Source organism: Hyaena hyaena, unplaced genomic scaffold (assembly GCF_003009895.1).
Source record: "Hyaena hyaena isolate Hyena2069 unplaced genomic scaffold, ASM300989v1 scaffold_744, whole genome shotgun sequence".
NCBI classification, from domain to species: domain Eukaryota; kingdom Metazoa; phylum Chordata; class Mammalia; order Carnivora; family Hyaenidae; genus Hyaena; species Hyaena hyaena.
This window is the reverse complement of record NW_024081366.1, coordinates 283,610-300,189: the sequence shown is the minus strand read 5'-3', so window position 1 is coordinate 300,189 and position 16,580 is coordinate 283,610. Positions and strand designations below refer to the sequence as shown.

General features: G+C 39.6%; 1 long non-coding RNA gene across 2 annotated transcripts in view; it reads left to right on the top strand.

Annotated features, from left to right (window-relative positions):
* The first annotated feature begins 68 nt into the window (after window positions 1-68).
* LOC120220875 overlaps window positions 69-16,580 on the top strand; it is a 33,004-nt gene continuing 16,492 nt past the window's right edge. Inside the window, exons 1-2 of one of the 2 annotated variants that reach the window (XR_005525676.1) lie at window positions 69-243; window positions 2,202-2,389. This is a non-coding gene — a long non-coding RNA (uncharacterized LOC120220875). Of the gene's footprint in view, window positions 244-2,201; window positions 2,390-11,906; window positions 11,937-16,580 lie in introns of those variants that run through there. The other variant, XR_005525677.1, reaches the window with a different exon arrangement.

Sequence of the window (16,580 nt, the reverse complement as noted above, 5' to 3'; positions counted from 1 at the left end):
ACGGTTCCTCACCTGACGTCATTCCGTCAGCAGGAGTGCTCAGTCCACGAGAGCAGTAACCCCTCCGGGCTGAGCTGCTGCCTGAGGATAACTCGGTTCCGACCTATGTTTGTGACCGCCCAGACTAACTTGAAGGAAGGCTTTTATTCTGTAGAATTCCTTATTATTCGTGTTTTCCTACACCGACGCGAGGAATCATCGAGCACAATAAAAATGGCGGCAGCCGCTTTACCATGGTAACAGGTAAGTCATTTGGTAACAACCTTGGCACTTTCATTTTAGTTCCGCGCTGTTAGGAAATGAAGTGCTTGGTCCCGCCCCAGCGGCGTGCCCGTTATTTTGCAAAAGCTGGAGTGTGCGGTGCAGTATGAGGAAAGAGTCGCGGCACTCTAGAGAATGAGAGAATGAGGGAGCGCTCACCTTCAAGGCGGCAACATAGCTGAGGATAGGAAGAGGTAAAGGGAGAACAGATCCCTGTCTGCTGTTATGTAGTCCCTGGGCTCTCTGTGCTTGGTGGTGGTGAGAGAGCGAAGTGGCAGAGGGCGTAGGCAAGTGGGGGTATAAGAAAAGATCATTGACTGTTGGTACTCAACAAGCGGCTAAAGCATAATTTGAACTCAGATCGCTTTGGCTCATAGACTGAATGCTTAGCTGCTGTAGCGATTGCCTCCTAGAATAACGAAGGGAATATGAATGGCTCCAATTTTATTACCATTTTTGGAAAAGAACTTCGAGCATTTGACCTGGTGATGGTGGGTCAATGGCTCATAACAATGAACCACCCAAGAATATGTTGAGGCACCTGTAGCCAGGGGCTTGTTGTCCTGCCATCAATCATTTGTGGAGAAAGGATTGTTGGTTCTTTCACTTAATCAACCAGCCAGCCCTACTCTACCGGTTATAAAAGAGGTGTGTGCAAGGGATGTTTCCTAAACTTTTGCTTTTGTATATTTGGGTTTCATTTGGCTGGTGACCCCAGCCTCAGTGCCTGCTGTCCCTTCGAGTCTTTTTCCTTAACTGCAACACTCCCGGAGTGACATATATCTTTAGCCAATAGGTTATAGCAAAATAAAGACAGAAGGGAGAGTGTCTGATGCTGTTGTAGGTGTTATGACTGAACTTCAGTTAACACAACAATATAGGTGCAGTATGAAGAGGTAGAGGGGAAAACTAGGAAAGATGCAGTTCTACACAAGTGGGACTATATATAGTGTAAGTGTTATTTATGGTCTTTGCACAGAAAAGAAAGGGTATATGGTGGAGAATCAAAGAATTTGGGAAACCACAGTCAAGATTTGTGGGCGTTGGCAGAAAGTTTTGTCAAAAAATCTTGAGTTCTTATTTAGTCTTGTGGATGATACTAAGAATCTTGGATAAGGTATAAGTGAGGCAAGCAAAAACATTCAAGAATGTGAGGACGTAGAGACTTGGCCATAGAAGGTCAAAATAACAAGGCTGGATTAAGTACTACTTCATGCTTCATGCTTGACATACATTTAAAGCTCCCCAAAGAGCCATGGAATAAAAATCCCTCGTTGGTCCAACAGGGACTATCTGAAAAGGCAGCAATTCCTGAGTATACGTTACATTGCATGAAAAAGATTTCAGGGGCGCCTGGGTGGCTCAGTTGGTTGAGTGTCCAGCTTCAGCTCGGTCATGATATCGTGTTTCATGAGTTCGAGCCCTGCATCAGGCCCTGTGCTGACAGCTCAGAGCCTGGAGTCTGCTTCAGATTCAGCATTTCCCTTCTCTCTCTGCCCCTTCACTGGTTGTGCTCTTTCTCTGTTTCTCAAAAATAAATAAACATAATAAAAAGATTTTAGATGGCACTGTAGCATTACCCACGTTAGGAGAAATTCTTAGTGAGCAGCACCTGTAATAGCTAAAGATACTTGGGGCTTTCAGACAGCACCTAAATGCTGACACAGATTTTGCTCAGTATCTGGTTGTAGTTTCCAATTGGATTGCTTTCCAGAAAGAAATATCATTCTAAGTTTTGCACTACTGCATTATCACACTGGTTCTGCAGCAATATATGAGTACTTGAGGGTTCAGCTCTGAAGCTACAATATAGAGAATTGTGCAGTCCATCAAAGCTGATCATTGTGGTCTTTTGATTTTAGCATTTTCATTTTTATTATCTATTTACTTTTATTCTCAATTGATGCTCAATGACGACATTTCCTCTATTTGTTTCCTAGAATCCAGAAGGTTCAAGATTATTCACCTGCTTAAGGGCTGCCTTATGACCTACATTGCTTGGTAGTGGGCCAGGGAGTTAGGTGGTCAGCTGAACTGGAGGAAGATTTTCCTTGTTCTTGGCAATGGCATGGTAACCTCTTGCTGCTGAATGAGGACTGCTTCCAAACCAAGCATTGAGGAAAGCTGGGTAAGAGGAAGAAGTCTCTGAGTTTTTTCTTTAAAATCCAATCAGGCTTGTCTAAAATTTATGTCTTTTGGGGGGCTTGTTCTGTTTCAGAGCCAGAACTGTGGAAGACTGTTGTATTGACATGTAGAATCCAGGGTTTAGCAAAAGGAAGGTGGCTATCACTGTACCACACTTAAAGTGCAACAGGGTGCTGCTGGGTGAGCATGGCCAGATATAACATGTGGGTAATGGTATCAGGTTGGGGTAAACAGGGTGATAATGATTAAAAAATGCTAGTATTTGTGAAGCACTGTATAGGTTGCAGAGCTTTTCTACATTGTATAGGTTGCAGAGCTTTTCTACATAGATTGTACTTGAGTCTCACAAAACCGGGAAGACTGTTTTAGTGTGCTCTATGTATTTGTTATTGTGGCAAAGTATATGTAACAAAATTTACCATTTTAATCATTTTTAAGTGTACAAATCAGTGACATTAAGTATATTCACATCGTGCAACCATCATCATTATCCATTTCCAGAACTTCTTTATTTTCCCAAACAGAAACTCCATACCGTTAAACATTAATGCCCCATTCTCACTTCCCACCAGCCCATGGCAGCCATCATGCTACTCTTTGTGTCTATAAATTTGACTACTTTAGGTACCTCATGTATAAGGCATCTTAACACTGTTTTTCCTTTTGTAACTGGCTTATTTCACTTAGCATAGTGTCTTCAAGGTTCATCCGTGTTGTAGCATGTGCCAGAATTTCATTCCGTTTTAAGGCTGAATAATATTCCATTGTCTGTACATACCAAAATTTGTTTATCCATTCATCCTTTTATGGACACTTGGGTCACTTCCATCTTTTGGCTATTGTGAATAATGTTGCTATGAACATGGGACTACAAATATGTATTTTATTTGAGTTCCTGCTTTAAATTGTTTTGGATATATATCCAGAAGTACAATTACTAGGTCTCGTGGTAATTCTATGGTTTAATTTTTTGAGGAACTACCATACCATTTGCCAAAGGGGCTGCACCATTTTATATTCCCATCAGCAAGGCATAGGGGTTCCCATTTCATCCTCACCAATATTTATTATTTGCTTATTTCTTCTTTTTGGAGTAATAGCCAACCCAATAGGTGTGAAGTGGTATTCCATTGTGGTTTTGATTTGCATTTCACTACTACATTGGAAAACCTACTGTTCTCTCCAGAGTGTCTCCTTTATTTTCACTCAGAACACTTTACTTCTCACATTTCTGGTTGCCAAATTGTGGAAGTTTTTCCCCACAGCAAGCAATTGTCTACAACACTAGCTGGGTGTCCTACAGTTTAACTCAATTTTGACACTTGGAGATAGTGTCAGATTCCCACAGGTTAAGGGCTCAATCCCACAAGACTGCCCCCACCCCACTTCAGATGGCAGTTGTGAGTTTAAGTTGTCACTTATGCTTCTGACTGATTGGCTATAAACTTGGGTTCAGTTAATTTGCTAGGGCGGCTCACAGACCTCAGGAAAACAATTGCTATTATTTACTAGTTTATTAAAGGATATGATAAAGGAGACAGATGAACAGCCATGTGAAGAGACTCATAGGGTGAGTCTGGGAAGGTCCTGAGTGCGGGAGCTTCTGTCCTTGTGGAGTTGGGATGTGTGACCCTATTCAGATATGGATGTGTTCACCTATCTGGAAGCTCTGTAAACTCCCTATCTACTTTTGGGATTTTTATGAAGACTTCATCTCTTAGGCAAGATCAGTCATTAACTCCGTTTCCAGCCTCACTTACCCCTCTGGGGGATGGGGGTGGTGGGGCTGACAATTCCAACACCTAATTACAGCTTGGTTATTTGGTGACCAGTCCCCATCCAGGAGGCCACCCAGGGTTGCCTCATTATGGCAAAAGATGCTCCTAATGTTCTTACCACTTCGGAATTTACAAGGGACATAGGAGCCCTATATCAGGGATAGTGCCAAAGACCAAAGATTAGAATAAGAGACACTCCTTGTGCTTTTATCACTTCAAAACTCTAAGAGTCTTAGGAGTTCTAAATGGTGAGCAGGTGCAGAGACCTGTATGTGTATTTTCTATTATCTCCTACCTATTGATGAGTGAGGTTGAACATCTTTTCATGTGCTATTGGCCACTTATATATCTTTTCTGGAGAAATGTATATTTGAGTCATTTTTTATTTTTTTAATTTAATGTTTAGTTAGAATATAGTGCAGTATTAGTTTCAGGAGGAGACTTAAGTGATTTGTCACATACAATACCCAGTGCTCATCATAACAAGTACCCTCTGTAATATCCATCACCCATCTAGCCCATTCCTCACCCACCTGTCATCAATCCTCAGTTTGTTCTCTATCATTAAGAGTCTTTTGGGGGGCGCCTGGGTGACTCAGTCAGTTAAGCGTCCGACTTCAGCTCAGGTCATGATCTCATGGTTCGTGGGTTTGAGCCCTGTGTCGGGCTCTATGCTGACAGCTAGCTCAGAGCCTGGAGCCTGTTTCAGATTCTGTGTCTCCCTCTGTCTCTGACCCTCCCCTGCTCATGCTGTCTCTAAAAAAATAAATAAATAAAACATTTAAAAAAAATTTTAAATATTTAAGAAAGAGTCTTTTTGGCTTGTTTCCCTCTCTCATCTTCCCTTCTCCCTTCCCATATGTTCATCTGTTTTGTTTTTAAATTCCACATATGAGTGAAATCATACAATATTTGTCTTTCTCTGATTGACTTACTTCGCTTAGCATAATACATTCTAGCTCCACTCACGTCATTGCAAATCCCAAGATTTATTCTATTTTGATGGCTGAGTAATATCCCATTGTATATATCCACCACATCTGCTTTACCCATTTATCAGTCAGTGGACATTTGGGCTCTCTTCATATTTTTGGCCCTTGTTGATAATGCTTCCAAAACATTGGGGTGCATGTACACCCTCAAATTAGTATTTTTGTATTCTTTGGGTAAATACCTAATAGTGCAATTGCTGGATTGTAGGGTAGTTCTATTTTTAGTTTTTTGAGGAACCTCCATAATGTTCTCCAGAATGGCTGCACTAGTTTGCGTTCCTACCAACAGTGCAAGACAGATCTCCTTTCTCTGCATCCTTGCCAACACCTGTTGTTTATTGGGTTGTTAATTTTAGCCATTCTGACAGGTGTGAGGTGGTAGCTCATTGTGATTTTGATTTGTATTTCCCTGATGATGAGTGATATTGAGCATATTTCATGTGTTGGTTAGCCATCTAGACATCTTTAGAAAAAAGTCTATTCATGTCTTCTACCCATTTCTCTTTTCTTACTTTCTCTTTCTTTTTTTTTTTTTTTTCCATTTTGAGAGAAAGAGACTGTGAGCGGAGGTGGGGGTGCACAGAGAGGGGAAGAGAGAGAATTTCAACCAGGGTCCATGCTGTCATCATGGAGCCTGATATGGGGCTCATTCTTATGACCATGAGATCAAAGCCTGAGTGGAAATCAGGAGTCAGACACATAACTGACTGAGCCACCCCAGCGCCCCTGCCTATTTCTTAACTAAGTTATTTGCATTTTGGATGTTTTGATAAGTTCTTTATAGATTCTGGATGCTATCCCTTTTCCAGGTATGTCGTTTACAAACATCTTCTCTCATTCTGTAGACTGCCTTTTAGTTTTATTGTTTTTTTAGCTGTGCAGAAGCTATTTATCTTGATGAAGTCCTAATAGTGCATATTTGCTTTTGTTTACCTTGTCTCTGGTGACATGTCTAGTAGGAAGTTGTTCCAGCCAAAGTCAAAGAGGTTGCTGTCTGTGTTCTTCTCTAGAATTTTGATGGTTTTCTATCCCACATTTAGGTATTTCATCCATTTTTAATTAATTTTTGTGTATGGCATAAGAAAATGGTCCAATTTCATTCTGCATATTGCTGTCCAGTTTTTCCAAAACCATTTGTGGAAGAGACGGTCTTTTTTCCATTGGATATTCTTTCCTGCTTTGTCGAAGATGAGTTGACCATATAGTTGTAGGTCCATTTCTGGATTTTCTATTCTGTTCCATTGATGTATATGTCTGTTTTTGTGCCAGTACTATATTGCCTTCATGACTAAAGCTTTGTAATAGAGCTTGAAATCTGGAATAATGAGGCCTCTAGTTTAGTTTTTCTTTTTCAGAATTGCTTTGGCTATTTAGGGTATTTTGTGGTTCTTTTTAAAAATTTTCTTTAATGTTTTATTTATTTTTGAGAGAGAGATAGAAGACAGAACAAGGGAGGGTCAGAGAGAGAGGGAGACACAGAATCTGAAGACAGGCTCCAGGCTCTGAGCTAACTGTCAGCACAGAGCCCGACGCGGGGCTCGAACCCACGAACCATGAGATCATGACCTGAGCCAAAGTCAGACGCTCAACTTACTGAGCCACCCAGGCACCCTGGGTATTTTGTTTTTCTATACAAATTTTAGGATTGTTTGTTCTAGGTCTGTGAGAAATGCTGGTGGCATTTTGATAGGGATTGCATTAAATGTGTAGATTGCTTTGAATAGTATAGATATTTTAACAATTTGTTCCAATCCATGAACATGGAATACTTTTCCATTTCTTTGTATCCTCTTCAATTTCTTACATAAGCCTTCTATAGTTTTCAGAGTGCAGATCGTTTACCTCTTGGGTTAGGTTTACTCATAGGTATCTAATTGCTTTTGGTGTAATTGCCAATGGGATTGATTTCTTGATTTCATTTTCTGCTGCTTCATTATTGATGTATAGAAATGCAGTAGATTTCTGCATGTTGTTTTATATCCTGTGACTTTGCTAAATTCATGTATTACTTCTAGCAGTGTTTTGGTGGAGTCTTTTGAATTTTCTACATAGAGAAATCATTTCATCTGAAAATAGTGAAAGTTTGAATTCTTCCTTGCCAATTTGGATGCCTTAATAATTCTTTTTATTGCTTGATTGCTGAGGCTAAGACTTTCAGTACTATGTTAAATAGTAATGGTGAGAGTGGACGTCATTGTCTTGTTCCTTTTTTTTTTTTTTCATTTTCATTTTTTTAACTTTTTAAGGTTTATTTATTTATTTATTTATTTATTTTTTACAAATAGTTTATTGTCAAGTTGGTTTCCATATAAACCCAGTGATCATCACCACAGGTGTCCTCCTCTATGCCCATCTCCCCCCTCCACCCCCATACATCAGTCCTCAGTTTGTTGTCATCATTCAAGAGTCTCTCATGGTTTACCTTTCTACCTCTCCCCCACTGTTTCCCCCCTTCTTCTCCCCCATGGTCCTCTGTTAAGTTCCTCCTAATCCTCCTATACGTGCAAACATATGATATTTGTCCTTCTCTGCCTGACTTATTTCGCTCAGCATAACACCCTCAAGGTCCATCCATGTTGCTACACATGGCCAGATTTCATTGTTTCTCATTGCCATGTAGTATTCCATGGTATAGATAAACCACATCTTCTTGATCCATTCATCTGTTGATGGACACTTAGGCTCTTTCCATGTTTTAGCTATTGTGGAGAGTGCTGCTATGAACATTGGGGTACATGTGCTCCTATGCCTCAGCATTTCTGTATCCCTTGGGTAAATTCCTAGCAGTGCTATTGCTGGGTCATAGGGGAGTTCTATTGTTAGTTTCCTGAGGAACCTCCACACTGTTTTCCAGAGGGGCTGTACCAGTTTACATTCCCACCAACAGTGTAGGAGGGTGCCCGTTTCTCCACATCCTCGCCAGCATCTAGAGTTCTCTGATTTGCTCATTTTAGCCACTCTGACTGGCGTGAGGTGGTATCTCAGTGTGGTTTTGATTTGTATTTCCCTGATGAGGAGGGATGCTGAGCATCGTTTCATGTGTCTGTTGGCCATCTGGATGTCCTCTTTGGAGAAGTGTCTGTTCATATCTTCTGCCCATTTCGTCACTGGGTTGTTTGTTTCTCGGGTGTGGAGTTTGGGGAGTTCCTTATAGATTTCGGATACTAGCCCTTTATCTGATAGGTCATTTGCAACTATCTTTTCCCATTCCGTTGGTTGCCTATTAGTTTTATGGATGTTTCCTTTGCCATGCAGAAGCTTTTAATCTTGATGAGGTCCCAATAGTTCATTTTTGCTCTTGATTCTTTTGCTTTTGGGTATGTGTCAAGAAAGAAATTGCTGCAGTTGAGATCAAGGAGGTTGTTTCCTATTTTCTCCCCTAGGGTTTTGATGGTTTCCTGTCTCACATTCAGGTCCTTTATCCATTTTGAGTTTATTTTTGTGTATGGTGTGAGAAAATGATCTAGTTTCATTCTTCTGCATGTTGCTATCCAACACCATCTGTTAAAAAGGCTGTCTTTTTTCCATTGGATACTCTTTCCTGCTTTGTCAAAGATTAGTTGGCTGTATACTTTTGGGTCCAATTCTGAGTTCTCAATTCTATTCCATTGGTCTACGTGTCTGTTATTGTGCCAATACCATACTGTCTTGATGATGACAGCTTTATAGTAAAGGCTAAAGTCTGGGATGGTGACACCTCCCGTTTTGGTTTTCTTCTTCAATATTACCTTTTGGGGTCTTTTGTGGTTCCATACAGATTTTAGAATAGTTTGTTCTAGTTTTAAGAAGAATGCTGGTGCAATTTTGATTGGGATTGCATTGAATGTGTAGATTGCTTTGGGTAGTAATGACATTTTAACTATATTTATTCTTCCTATCCATGAGCATGGAATGTTTTTCCATTTCTTTGTGTCGTCTTCAATTTCCTTCATAAGTTTTCATTAGTTTTCATCATACAGATCTCTTATATTCTTGGTTAAGTTTATTCCTAGGTACTTTATGATTTTTGTGCAATTGTGAATGGGATCAGTTTCTTGATTTCTCTTTCTTTTGCTTCATTGTTGGTGTATAAAAATGCAACCGATTTATGTACATTGATTTTCTACCCTGCAACTGTGCTGAATTCTTGGATCAGTTCGAGTAGGCTTCTGGTGGAAGCTGTTGGGTTTTCTATAGAGTATCATGTCGTCTGCGCAAAGTGAAAGTTTGACTTCTTTCCTCTTTGCTAGTTCTGATGCCTTTGATTTCCTTTTATTGTCTGATGGCTGATGCTAGGATTTCCAGCACTATGTTAAACAACAGTAGTGAGAGGGGACATCCCTGTCGTGTTCCTGATCTCAGGGAGAAAGCTCTCAGTTTTTCCCTGTTGAGGATGATGTTATCTGAGGGCTTCTCATAGATGGCTTTTATGATGTTTAAGTAAGTTCCTTCAATCCCAACTTTCTCGAGGGTCTTTATTAAGAAGGGATGCTGTATTTTGTCAAATGCTTTTTCTGCATCTATTGACAGGATCATAAGATTTTTATCTTTTCTTTTGTTGATGTGATGTATCACATTGATTGATTTGCAAATATTGAAGCCGACCTGTAACCCATGAATGAATCCCACTTGATCTTGGTGGATAATTCTTTTTATGTGTTGTTGAATTCGATTTGCAAGTATCTTGTTGAGGAGTTTTGCATCTGTATTCATCAAGGATATTGGCCGATAGTTCTCTTTTTTTGCTGGGTCTCTTTCTGGCTTGGGAATCAAAGTGATGCTGGCTTCATAAAATGAGTGTGGAAGTTTTCCTTCGATTTCTGTTTTTTGGAATAGCTTGAGAAGAATTGGTATTAATTCTGTTTTAAATGTCTGGTAGAATACCCCACGGATGCCATCAGGTCCAGGGCTCTTATTTGTTGGGAGTTTTTGGATAACTGATTTGATTTCTTCACTAGTTATGGGTCTGTTCAGATTTTCTATCTCTTCCCGTATGAATTTTTGTAGTGAGTGTGTGTTTAGGAATTTGTCCATTTCTTCTAAGTTGTCCAATTTGTTGGCATATAATTTTTCATAGTATTCCCTGATAATTGCTTGTATTTTTGAGGGGTTGGTTGTAATCAGTCCATTTTCATTCATGATTTTGTCTATTTGGGTGCTCTCTCTTTTCTTCTTGAGAAGCCTGGCTAGAGGTTTGTCATTTTTGTTTATTTTTTCAGAAAACGAACTCTTGGTTTCATTGATCTGTTCAACTGTTTCTTTGGTTGTATATTGTTTATTACTGTCCTGATTTCTATTATTTCTCTTCTCCTACTGGGTGTGGGGTGCTACTGTTGCTCTTCTTCTAGTTCCTTTAGGTGAGCTGTTAGATTTTGTACTTGTGCTTTTTCTAGTTTCTTCAAATAGGCCTGGAGTGCAGTATACTTTCCTCTTAGGACTGCCTTTGATGCATACCATAGAGTTTGGATTGTTGTATTCTCATTTTCATTTGTTTCCATAGATTTTTAAATTTCTTCTCTAATTGCCTGATTGGCCCATTCCTTCTTTAGTGGGTATTCTTTAACCTCCTAGTTTTTGTAGGTTTTCCAGAGTTCGTCTTGTGATTGATTTGAAGTTTCATAGCATTGAGATCTGAAAGTGTGCATGGTATGATCTCAATTCTTTTATATTTATTGAGGACTGCTTTATGTCCCAGTATATGATCTATCTTGGAGAATGTGCCATGCGCAGTTGAGAAAACAGTGAATTCCATGGCCTAAGGGTATAGAGTTCTAAATCTCTCTGTCAAAATCATCTGGCCCAATGTGTCATTCAAGTGCATTGTGTCTTTATTGATTTTATGTCTTTTGATCTATCCATTGCTATAAGTGGAGTATTAAAGTCCCCTGCTATTAGCACATACTTATCCATTAGATGGCTTCTGTTTGTGATTAATTGCTTTATATTTTTAGGTGCTCCCATATTTAGTGGATAGACATTTATAAATGTTAGCTCTTCCTGATGGATAGACCCTGTAATTATTATATACTGCTCTTCTTATCTCGTTACTGTCTTTAATTTGAAGTGCAGTTTGTCTGATATAAGTATAGCTACTCCAGCTTTCTTTTGACTTCCAGTAGCATGATAGATAGTTCTCCATCTCCTTACTTTCAATCTGAAGGTGTCCTCAGGTCTAAAATGAGTCTCTTGTAGACAGCAAATAGATGGATTTTGTTTTTTTATCCATTCTCCTACCCTATGTCTTTTTATTGGAGCATTCAGCCCATTTACATTCAGTGTTATTATTGAAATATGTGGGTTTAGAGTCATTGTGTCGTTTGTGGGACTCATGCTTGTGGTGTGTCTCTAGCATCTTGCATTCCTTGCAATATTTCCCTCAGAGTCCCCCTCAGGATTTCTTGTAGGGCTGGCTTAGTGGTGACGAATTCTTTCAATTTTTGTTTATTTGGAAAGACTTTGATCTCTCCTTCTATTCTGAATGACAGAATTGCTGGATAGAGGATTCTTGGCTGCCTATTTTTTCCGTTCGTCACATTGAAGATCTCCTGCCATTCCATTCTGGCCTGCCAAGTTTCAGTAGATAGGTCTGTCCCTACTCTGATAGGTTTCCCTCTGTATGTTAGGGCCCTTTTATCCCTAGCCGCTTTCAAAATTTTCTCTTTGTCCTTATATTTTGCCAGTTTCACTATGATATGTCATGCAGAAGATCGATTCAAGTTACATCTGAGGGGAGTTCTCTGTGCCTCTTGAATTTCAACATCTACCTCCCTCCCCAGGTTCGGTAAGTTCTCTGCTATAATTTGTTCCAGGGCTCCTTCAGCACCTTTCCCTCTCTCTTCCTCTTCTGGGATCCCTATGATACGGATATTGTTCCGTTTGATTGTATCGCTGAGCTCTTGAACTCTTCTTTCATGTTGCTGGACCAGTTTATCTCTCTTTTTCTCAGCTTCCTCTTTTTCTATAATTGTATCTTCTAAATTACTTATTCTCCTCTCTGCCTCTTCAGTCCATGCATTGTATGCCTCCATTTTATCATGTATCTCATTTATAGCATTTTTTAATTCATCACAACTATTTTTGAGCTCCATAGTCTTTGTAGCAATAGTTTCTCTGATGTCTTCCATGCTTTTTTCACGCCCAGCAATTAATTTTATGACTATTGTTCTAAATTGTTGTTCAGTTATATTGGTTATATCTGTTTTGAGGAGTTCTTTAGCTGTCGGTTCTTCCTGGAATTTGTTTGGAGGAGAGTTCTTCCGTTTCGTCATTTTGGTTAGCTTTCTATCTCTTATTAATTTTAAAAGCTTGTTGTGCACCCTGCCCCTGTGGGTTCTGCTGTTAAAGAGGGCTCTTTGACTGTTTAGGGCCTGTCCGTTCAGTTAGTGTTCTTTGAATGCTGTCTCTTGGTTTCTCTTGTTAAGACTTTGGTTATTTTGTTTCCCTACTCGTAGTGGTATTTGGGACTCTCCACCGTGTGTACTTTGGCTTGTTTTTTGAGGTAACCCTGGATAAAGAAAACAGACAACCGCACAGTGAACAAAGGTACAGAAATGCACAGACCAATCCAGTAAATATTCAAACTTATGTAACATCTGGTTAAATCCTGATTCTTGTGTCCTCACTGCACAGATTTTGATTTAGCAGGCCAGGAGAGGGTACCTGGGGCCTGAGTTTCTAAGACAGATTCTGGTTTCGAATCAGGTGATTCTGATCATCTGGCAGATTTGGACATTTTGAGTTGGCAAACAATTTTCTGTTTCCAGCTACTGGGGAGAGGCCCAGTGCTCACGGGTCAAGGGAACCCAGATGTCAGTAGCTTGTTCCCACTGCATCCCTCCATAGCCATTGCCTGATACCCTGTGTCTTTTGATTGGAACATTTAGTCCATTTATATCCAGAATCATTATGAAAGATGTGAATTTAGTGGCATTGTTTTGCCTGTAGAGTTGGTGTTTCTGGTGATTTTCTCTGGTACTCTCTAGTCTTGCTGCTTGTGGTCTTTTTTTTTCCCCACTCAAAGAGTCCCCCTTAAAATTTCTTGCATGTCTGGTTTAGTGGTCATGAACTTACTTAGTGTTAGTGAGAAACTCATTATTTCTCTTTCTGTTCTGAATCATGGCCATTCTGGACAAAGACTTCTTTTGTTGAAATTAATGGGAGTTCTCTGTGCTTCTATTCTTCCCCAGATTAGGGAACTTTTCAGGTATAATTTGTTCAAAAAAATGTCCCTTTTTCTCTTAATTTTCTGGAACTCCTATGATATGAATGTTATTCCATTTTAGTCGCTGAGTTCTGTAATTCTACTGTTGTGATCCATGATTTCTTTTCCCTCTTCTTTTCAGCTTCATTATTTCTCATAATTTTTATTTTCTATATCACTGATTTGTTCCTCTGCTTCATCCATTTTTATTTTTATGGCCCATATTTCAATTTGATTCTTAGTTATAGCATTTTTAATTTTTGCCCAACTAGATTTTAGTTATCTTTGAAGTAAGGGATTCTCTAGTTTCCTCTATGTGTTTTTCAAGCCCAGCTATTATCTTATAATAATTGGTTTAAATTAGAATTCAAACATCTTATTTATGTCTGTATTGATTAAATCCCTGGCTGTGAGATTTACTTCCTATTCTTTCTTTTGGAGTGAATTTCTCCATCTTGTTATTTTGCCCAGAAAAGAAAAGAAGAAAGAATAAAAACAAACAAAAAACAACAAAAAAATTCTGTATGTCTTTTAGTCTGCTTGTTAACAGAATCTAGATCCAAAAACAAACAAATGAGTAAAATAAAATGAGAGTTAAAAAAATTAAAAATAAAGGAATTGAAATAAAAGAAATGAAGAAACAATAATTAAAAAATTGAAGAATGAAATCTAAAAAGAAGCTAGATCCTGTTTCCTCTAGAAGTGAGACTTAGCAGCACTGTATGATAAGTAGACTTGACTCAAGTGAATTGTTTGTGCTGGTCTTCTAAGGGAGAGGCCTGTTGCACTGATTCTCAGATGAACTTGCTCTAGTGGGGATACACCTGCAGGACTGCGGTGGGGGGTGTTAGTGTAAATTGTGCTTCCTAATCTGGGTACTTCCCTAATCTGAGTGCTTCCTGGCCAGCTAACTGGCGCTGTTTTGCTCCCTGAAGACTTTTAGTGCTGATGGTTGGAATGAATGTAGGGGTGCCCCTCTCTCTAGCCCTGGAGCTGGAAGTTCATGTACTGCTCTCTTCCCAGAAGAGCAACCAATCACCCCTCTTGTGTTCCTGGTTTCTGTCAGAACCCTGTGTTTACTCTACCTGTGTCCAAGCTTTTTTGTCTCAGTCACAAGACTGAGTTTCATCACCAAATTTTAGGGACTTCTGTGGCATGGACCTGGCTGTTCCTCTGGGGTAGCGTCTTGGGGGCACTTTTGCCATTTGCCGGCCATGCAAGTAGCGTGGTTGCATAGCTGTGCAGCTGTTTTGAACTGTGCAGCCATTTGGAGTTAATGGTAAAACAGAGCAGAAAGCTGGTACACTGATTTGCTGCCCTCAGCCAGAATTCCAGTTCCTATGCCTGGAAACAAAGCAGCACATTGGTGCCACCTGTCCTTATTGTGACCCAGTGTATCCTCAGATCACGTTGTCAGTCCTGGGATTTTGCCCCACTTCACTACCTGAGCACATTTGAGCCAGGCATATCCACCATGGTAGTGGACTTCTAAAAGTTCATATTTTGCACTCTACTACTCATGACAGCTTGCAGTAGCCTCCATAAGCAGGCTCCCTTCCTGCTGTTGTACCCAGAGTTATATCTCCCCTAAGTGAACTCTCACATCTCCTACCTTCCAAAATGTGGCTCTTTTTATACTTGTAGACTTGCAGTTTTTCTTCTCTCAGATCTCCGGTTGATGTCTTGGTTGTTCAGAATGATTTGCTATCTAGCTGTGTTCTAGGGAAAAGACCAGCTTAGGGTCCCTCTACACCTCCACCATCTTAACTCTTCCCCCTTTTCTATTTTTTAATTGGCTTGTGTTTTGTTCTTGAGTTGTGGTATTTTTTTAATAGTGGATACTTAACCCTTGTCAGATAATATAATTTGCAAATAATTTTCCCCACTTTGTATGTGTCCTTTTCTCTGTTGATAGTGTCCTTTGAAGCACAAAAGGTTTTAATTCTAATGGAGTCTAATTTATCTTTTTATTTGTTGCCTGTTGCACCAAAGTGTCATATCTAAGAACTCTTTATCAAATCCAGTGTCATGAAACTTTTCTCCTGTGTTTTCTTCTAAGAGTTTCATAGGTTTAGCTGTTACATTTAGGTCTTTGATCTAACATCAGGTAATTTTTGTATATAGTTTAAAATTTTTTTACTGTTTGTTTATTTTTGAGAGAGAGAGACATAGTGCAAGCGGGGAGGGACAGAGAGAGAGGGAGACACAGAATCTAAAGCAGGCTCCAGGCTCTGAGGTGTCAGCACAGAGCCTGATGCATGGCTCAAACCCATGAACCTTGAGATCATGACCTGAGCTGAAGTCAGGCGCTTAACTGACTGAGCCACCCAGGTGCTCCTTTTTTGTATATACTTTAGATAAGGGTTCAGCTTCATCCTTTTGCATGTGGATATCTAGTTGTCCCAACGCTATTTGTTGGAAAGACTGCTTTTTTCCGATTGAATGGTCTTGGCACCCTTGTTGAAAGTCATTTGAACATAAATGTGAGAGTTTATTTCTCTGGGCTCTCTGTTCATTGATCTTCATGTTTGTCTTTATGCCAGTACCAAACTCTTTGGATTATTGTGGTTTTGTACTAAGTTTTGAAATAAAGAAGTGTGAGACCTCCAACTTTGTTCTTTTCCAAGATTATTGTGACCATTCACAATCCACTAAGATTCCATATGAATTTTATGATGGATTTTTCTATCTCTGCAAAAATGTCATTGGGGTTTTACTAGGATTGCTTTGAATTTGTAGGTCACTTTCAGTGGTATTAGCATCGAAATAATATTGAATCTTCCAACTCATGAACATGGGATGTCTTTCTGTTTATTTATGTATTCCCTAATTTCTTTCAGAATCCTTTTGTAATTTTTAGCAATTAAAAAAATTAAATGTTTATTTGTTTTTGAGAGAGATAGAGAGACAGAGAGACAGGGAGTGAGCAGGGGCAGGGGCAGAGAGGGAAGGAGACACAGAATTGGAAGCAGCCTCCGGGCTCTGAGCTGTCCGCACAGAGCCCGATGCGGGGCTCAAACTCACAGACTGTGAGATCATGACCTGAGCTGAAGTCAGATGCTTAACCGACTGAGCCACCCAGGTACCCCTGTAGTTTTTAGCATTAAGGGCACTTCCTTTGTTAAGTTTACTTTTCTTAAAAAATATCCACATGTAATTTTATTGAGGTAAAGTTAGCATACAGTGTTATGAGTTTCAGCAATACAGTATAATGATTCAGCAATT